This window comes from Chelonia mydas, chromosome 9, assembly GCF_015237465.2.
Source record: "Chelonia mydas isolate rCheMyd1 chromosome 9, rCheMyd1.pri.v2, whole genome shotgun sequence".
Lineage (NCBI taxonomy): Eukaryota > Metazoa > Chordata > Testudines > Cheloniidae > Chelonia > Chelonia mydas.
Genome location: NC_057855.1, coordinates 26,363,863 through 26,369,862, shown reverse-complemented (window position 1 = coordinate 26,369,862; position 6,000 = coordinate 26,363,863). Strand labels below are relative to the sequence as shown.

Genomic DNA, 6,000 nt, shown 5'->3' with positions numbered 1-6,000 from the left:
CATAGTTGTTATGTAGTTGCCTATGATGATGATTGATGTATTTGTATGGTAGAAATTAAGGAGTCCCAGCCAAAGGCTCCATTGTGCGAGGCACTGTACAAACCTTTAATTAGAGACAGTCCCATCATGAGCACAGTGTAATTAAGGAAGACTAACAAAGTGAGTGAGTTTTATTATCCCCATTTTAAGGGACAATGACGAACAGAGAGATTTGACCTGCCCAAGGTCACATTGGAAGTTTGTGGCTGTCATAAATATAAAGGGAAGGGTAAACCCCTTTAAAATCCCTCATGGCCAGAGGAAAAATCCTCTCACCTGTAAAGGGTTAAGAAGCTAAAGGTAACCTCGCTGGCACCTGACCAAAATGACCAATGAGGAGACAAGATACTTTCAAAAGCTGGGAGGAGGGAGGAAAAAAAAGGGTCTGTGTCGGTCTGTGTGATGCTTTTGCCGGAGACAGAACAGGAATGGAGTCTTAGAACTTAGTAAGTAATCTAGCTAGGTATGTGTTAGATTATGATTTCTTTAAATGGCTGAGAAAATAGCTGTGCTGAATAGAATGAATATTCCTGTCTGTGTGTCTTTTTTGTAACTTAAGGTTTTGCCTAGAGGGATTCTCTATGTTTGAATCTAATTACCCTGTAAGGCATCTACCATCCTGATTTTACAGAAGTGATTTCTTTTTACTTCTATTAAATTCTTCTTGTAAGAAAACTGAATGCTTTTTCATTGTTCTCAGATCCAAGGGTCTGGGTCTGTGGTCACCTATGCAAATTGGTGAGGATTTTTACCAAACCTTCAGCAGGAAGTGGGGTGCAAGGGCTGGGAGGATTTTGGGGGGGAAAGATGTTTCCAAACTACGTTTTTTCAGGAACCCAGATAAAGTTTGGTGGTGGCAGTGGAAGTCCAAGGGTAAAATAGTTTGTACCTTGGGGAAGTTTTAACCTAAGCTGGTAAAAGTAAGCTTAGGAGGTTTTCCCTAGAGTTCAGCGTGGGGAAGGAAACTTGACAGTGGCAGAGGCAGATATTAAGCCAGACGCCTCAGTCTCAGTCCAGCACCTTAACCACAAGACCATCCTTCTGTGTTTGTGGGAAGTGTTTTCTACCTCAGGTTATGTGTAGTGCTGAGCATCTTCAGAGCTATGCTAGGATGCAGAGATCCAGCCACCGCTACACTCTACTGCAGAATGCAACAGAATCAGAATTTGGCAACTGTGTTGCCATCTGCAAACCAATCATCCTCACTTTCACCTTACCCTGCAAGGCCATAAATCCCTCCTACTAGATGGGAGAATGTTGAGGAAATTTAGCTAGGAGAACCACACAAAATTCCCAATGGAGCGGTTCCTCCTCACAACCCCTCCTTCCAGATTTTTCCACAGGAGGCCAACATCTGGCTTTGTCATTGAGTGATTGTTTATTGTGCTGTGTATTCTTGCTCTGGTACTTAGCATAGCGTCATCATTTTCGGTAACATCCCCTTGAACTTGGAGTTTAATTAAAAAGTCTGTAGTTTTATAAACCTACTTAGTGCCCAAGACATTAGATTGCCTGAACACATTATTTCCCCTTTATACGTAAACAATAAATATTTGCACACGTTTACAAAGAAACAATAGTTTTCACATAGCTTCTTATTTTTTAGACTGAACAGTGGAAGCATTAATTTTGTTAACTCCAGTAATTCATTAGGCTGCTGTCCATCTATTTGTGAAAGTCTTGTAGAATTCCAGAAGTGAATTCATAAGAGTGATGATCAGTCTATTCAGCTAATTTTATAATGTCTAAAATGTGGCTACTATACAAATGTTTGCACTGGAAGTAAGCTGTCATTTGTGCAGGAAGCCCAAAGACTATAGTAGCTGTAATACAACTAACAAAAGAGGTTTTAATATATCTTGCCTGCAAAAGTCTGTCATATTTAAGACTTTGCACCTGCCCTGTGATGTTGGTGGCTGAAGCAGCGTGAAATGATAGTCTGTAGATAGTAGCAGTTTCAGTTTTGCAAGGCTTTATCGGTTGCTAACAGACAGCTCTTCAAGAGGAAGGAAGTACAAGACCTGAGGACAAAAAACAAACAACCCCCCGCCATTACCACCAAGTTTCCAGGAACACTTGTTGATTTTCTTGCCAGGCAGGGCAAGTCTGTCTTTTAGACCAGATGTCAGTTGTCAGATTAGCAGTTAGGCCAGACACTAAACATTTTTAATTGGTAGATTTTAAAACACAAGACCAAGAGATTGTTCTTTTAATGTGAACTGTACATGTTAAATTACAGTAGCTGCTTCAAATTAGGGATGTGGCTTTAAATACAAAAGTACTTCCTCTAGCATCTCTCTTTTTTTTTTTTAATAGCGGGAAGTAATTTTTGGTTCTTTAAAAAATACATATGCAAACCATAGCCTGTTGCCATGGTTACTACTGTATGCTAATGTGAATAGCTTATTTCACGTTCTTAAACCTATAGGGTTGGGGAAGCATAATTATTCTGGTCTTTCACTATTTCCCCTTTAGCTAGGCCACCATCCTTTTACTGCGAAGAAAGAATGTTGTAATTAGCCCAGAGTGCACAGCAGAACAGAGCTCTTCGAGGTGGTGGTGGCTGTGTCACTGTATTATTTAAGCAGCTTTAAGACCTAACCTACACTTGAGGCAAAACAGGTAAGAACTGAGCTCTCCCATGTTTGTTTGATTGTGTAAGTTGGCATTAGAATTATGGAAAACTGTCTACTAAGCTTCAGTAAGTAGTTCTGGACTCTTTGTATTGAATGGAACGTTGTCATTTTGCATCTTGGTGATTTATCTTAAATGAGTGAAGATTTTAATAATAATTTATTATAGACAAGAAATTGGCACTATCTGTTTGGAAAGGAAACTTTTTTTGATGTGAAAACTATAACTAACTAAAAAATTATATTCATTTTTATATCAGTACTGAAAAATTTTACTTGTGGATAATCTGTTTAAATTATACTTTCCAAACACTATTTGCAAATGAAGTCCTGCTCTTGCCATTGCATTCCTGTGGGCAGACCCGGGCACCCATGTAGAGCCCATTTGGGGTTCTGGACAGGCAAAGGGGCCACCTGCATGATCTGATTGAAGGATCCCGGCTTAAAACAAATGAGCAAGAAACCATTTTAGTGGCTTTTTCACTGAGCATTATTTTTGTCTCCCTTGTCTTTTACTTCTCTGGAAGTCTCCAAGCAAGTGTTCTGATGTGTTTAAACCGATGTGCTGACTGTTTCACAATAGTTTCCACTTTTACTACTTAGTAGTAGTATTTGGAGTATAGTTTTATATTTAGGATGAGAACATAACTGCCTTGAGGTATTATGATAGGGTTATTTTATTCCTCCTTTTCATAATGGGGCTACATCCTGTTGACCCCAATGATTAAGTGACAGGAATAGGGTAAGCAGGAGTTGGTATGAGATGTAGATACTGTTCCAAGTACATTTGTAAAATGTAATATAAATTAAAAAGATATTAATCCCTTGGCACCTGAGCTCCTGATTTCCTGGTATGAAATATTTCACTGCCAATGAATGTCCCACCAATATTTGGTGATTAAATACTGTGTTGGAATGAAGCCAGAGTCCACCTGGGCTGAACTCTTGCACGTCTCATGACGGGAAGTCAAACTAAATGGAAGTGGACCCCCCATTTCTGACAGCTGAATTCCAGCACTAATTAAAGGGTAATAAAGAAACCACCTTCACAGAGAACCCAAGGGACATAGTGTATAGCATAATTATACACTATAATATTGATAGGGTGCACTTTGCTCATTTATATGTTGTAGACTAGTGGACATTTGTCTAAATATGTTACTACTTTAAAAAATTAATTACAGTTTGCCGCCAGTTACTTGCAGAGGCAGTTTGTCATTAGATATCTAAGAACCTGCTTTGTGGGTGCTGGTCAGACATCACTGAAAATCAGATCTTAATTGTCAGAGTTAACTCTTAAAGCTGAATATGTTTGTAAAAGAGATTAATCAGTGTAGACACCTGAGCACACAAGTCATCTAAGAGAAACATGGACAATGAAGTATTTAAATTGTAAACTCTTTGGAGTAGGAACCTTGTCTGCCTCTTTCTAAAGCTCCTAGTATTCATGTGTTCCTATACCAGTTCGTAATAAAAGTGTGCAGGACTGTACTGAAGTAGATTCAGAGACAGGAGTGGAAGAAGGACACAAAGGAGGTGGTTAGTCATCATGGGGCATTAAAGGGGAGTGAGCGAAAAGACACATGAGTAGAGAGGTCAGCTGGAGCAGAATATTTGCCAACTTTGGAGATGTTGGTAATAAGATAAATAGCTGGATTTACCCATCTTAGTTACATCTAACAACTAGATCTTTCTTGATTTATATTAATATGTAGATGAAACTACAAATGAGAGTCAAATGTTCTACCCAGATTTTATATTGTAGAAATGGGAGCAATTAGTTTACTTTAAAATAAAGCATCCAAAAGGTGAGAAAACTGCCTTAGTTTCTAGACAGAGTGTAATTATGGTATAAAACAAATAAAAAATAATGCACAGATCTAAATTAAGCTTCTTCAAGACACAGGTATAAACTGGTGTTGTAACTTAGTTGGAAAATAAACAGTCAGAAAGCATGCAGTCAGCAAGGTTTTTTCCTCAAGTGATTACATGTCAACTTTTATAATAAGGACGTCAAATAAACAGAAAAGAACAGAAAACTCCCCAACTAAGCTTTCTAGGTTGTAGTGCCTGACCTTCCTGAAAGCACTCTGCTTCCAAGCAGCTGCTCTGATAGACCATCACCAGAGCACCTGTGAAAGGGAATTAAACTGAGGTTAACCCCTTGTTCACCAAGGATGTGGTTATGCTCCTGCAACCTGTCACAAGGAGTAAACTAGAACACGTCAAAAATCTAAAGGAAAGAAGCAAAGATGAATTATCAGTATTAGTGACAGGACCTTTAAAAGAAGGTAAAGTCTTAAGAGAGCAGAAGGAGATAGGATTGGTTGAACAGATCGTGTTATTGGTCTGTGAGAATCAATACAGCAGAATTCCTGATCAAAATTGAAGAGAGTGAGCTAACAAGGAATATATGGGAAAATAGGGAGACAACCTAATGAGTACTGCTGAGAAAAAAACAGTACCACCAAGTCCTGCTAATTTAATCAGAGAAAGTAGCAAACCTCTTTGGCTTGTGCAAAGAAACTGAATGGAAGTACTGAGAGGAAGTTGTTTTACGCAATGATTTAAAAATTTCAAAAAGTCACCAAGGGTTAAGATATGCAAATAAATCAAAAATCTATTAAACAACTGCTGAGTTACCACGAGAGGAACTATTCTTTTCCATTTATAAGGTTGTATGTAAATATGCTCAGGTCAGTTGGATCTGAGTTATAACCAGCACTGATCAGAATGAGGAAAGGAAACACCGATGTTCAAAGGAAAAGGCAAGGTTGAGATGGGCAAGTCCTAGGTGACCTACAAGTCAGAGGAGCTGGCTTCTCCGGCTCATTTGGTGGAAAACTTTTCTAAGGATGAAGCAAGTCATCAACCGCAGTAGAAAGGGGTAAATCAAAATGAGATTGCTGTGGGCTTTCAGAGTTTGAGACCTAATGTGCTGACTATGCCCTATGGTTACTTTGTTCTAATCTCTATTTTTCTTATGACTTATCCATGGACAGTCCATGGGAGACACCTCCGGATACACTTCTTTTTTCCTCAAGCGAAACAATAGCAATATTAATACTTGTTGTTAAGACCAAAAAAATTGGTCACAGGAGCTGCAGTCTGAAGAAAAGGGACAGAGATGAAAATAAATGTATGGCCTGAAAATGGGAGATTGTTCTGTGAAAGGAATTCATCAGGGCACCACTACATGATCCACAAGTGGTAATGGCATCAAGCTGAGTGTGTTGCTGTGGTAACCAATCACTTCAAGTCAACAGAATCTAGTAAGGGGGTTAAAATTCAGAATAGTAGGAATAGAGGAATGATAAAAATGCAGAAT

At 38.7% G+C, this 6,000-nt stretch overlaps 1 protein-coding gene across 18 annotated transcripts in view; it reads left to right on the top strand.

Moving 5' to 3' along the window:
• The first annotated feature begins 1,922 nt into the window (after positions 1–1,922).
• The window catches only part of MBNL1 (muscleblind like splicing regulator 1), a 197,511-nt gene continuing 193,433 nt past the window's right edge, over positions 1,923–6,000 (top strand). For 5 of the 18 annotated variants that reach the window (XM_043521817.1, XM_043521807.1, XM_043521800.1 and 2 more), the window contains exon 1: positions 2,048–2,661. The gene's annotated coding sequence lies outside the window, so the exon portion shown is untranslated. Of the gene's footprint in view, positions 2,662–6,000 lie in introns of all 18 variants that reach the window. The other 13 variants (XM_037909355.2, XM_037909365.2, XM_037909356.2 and 10 more) reach the window with 9 other exon arrangements.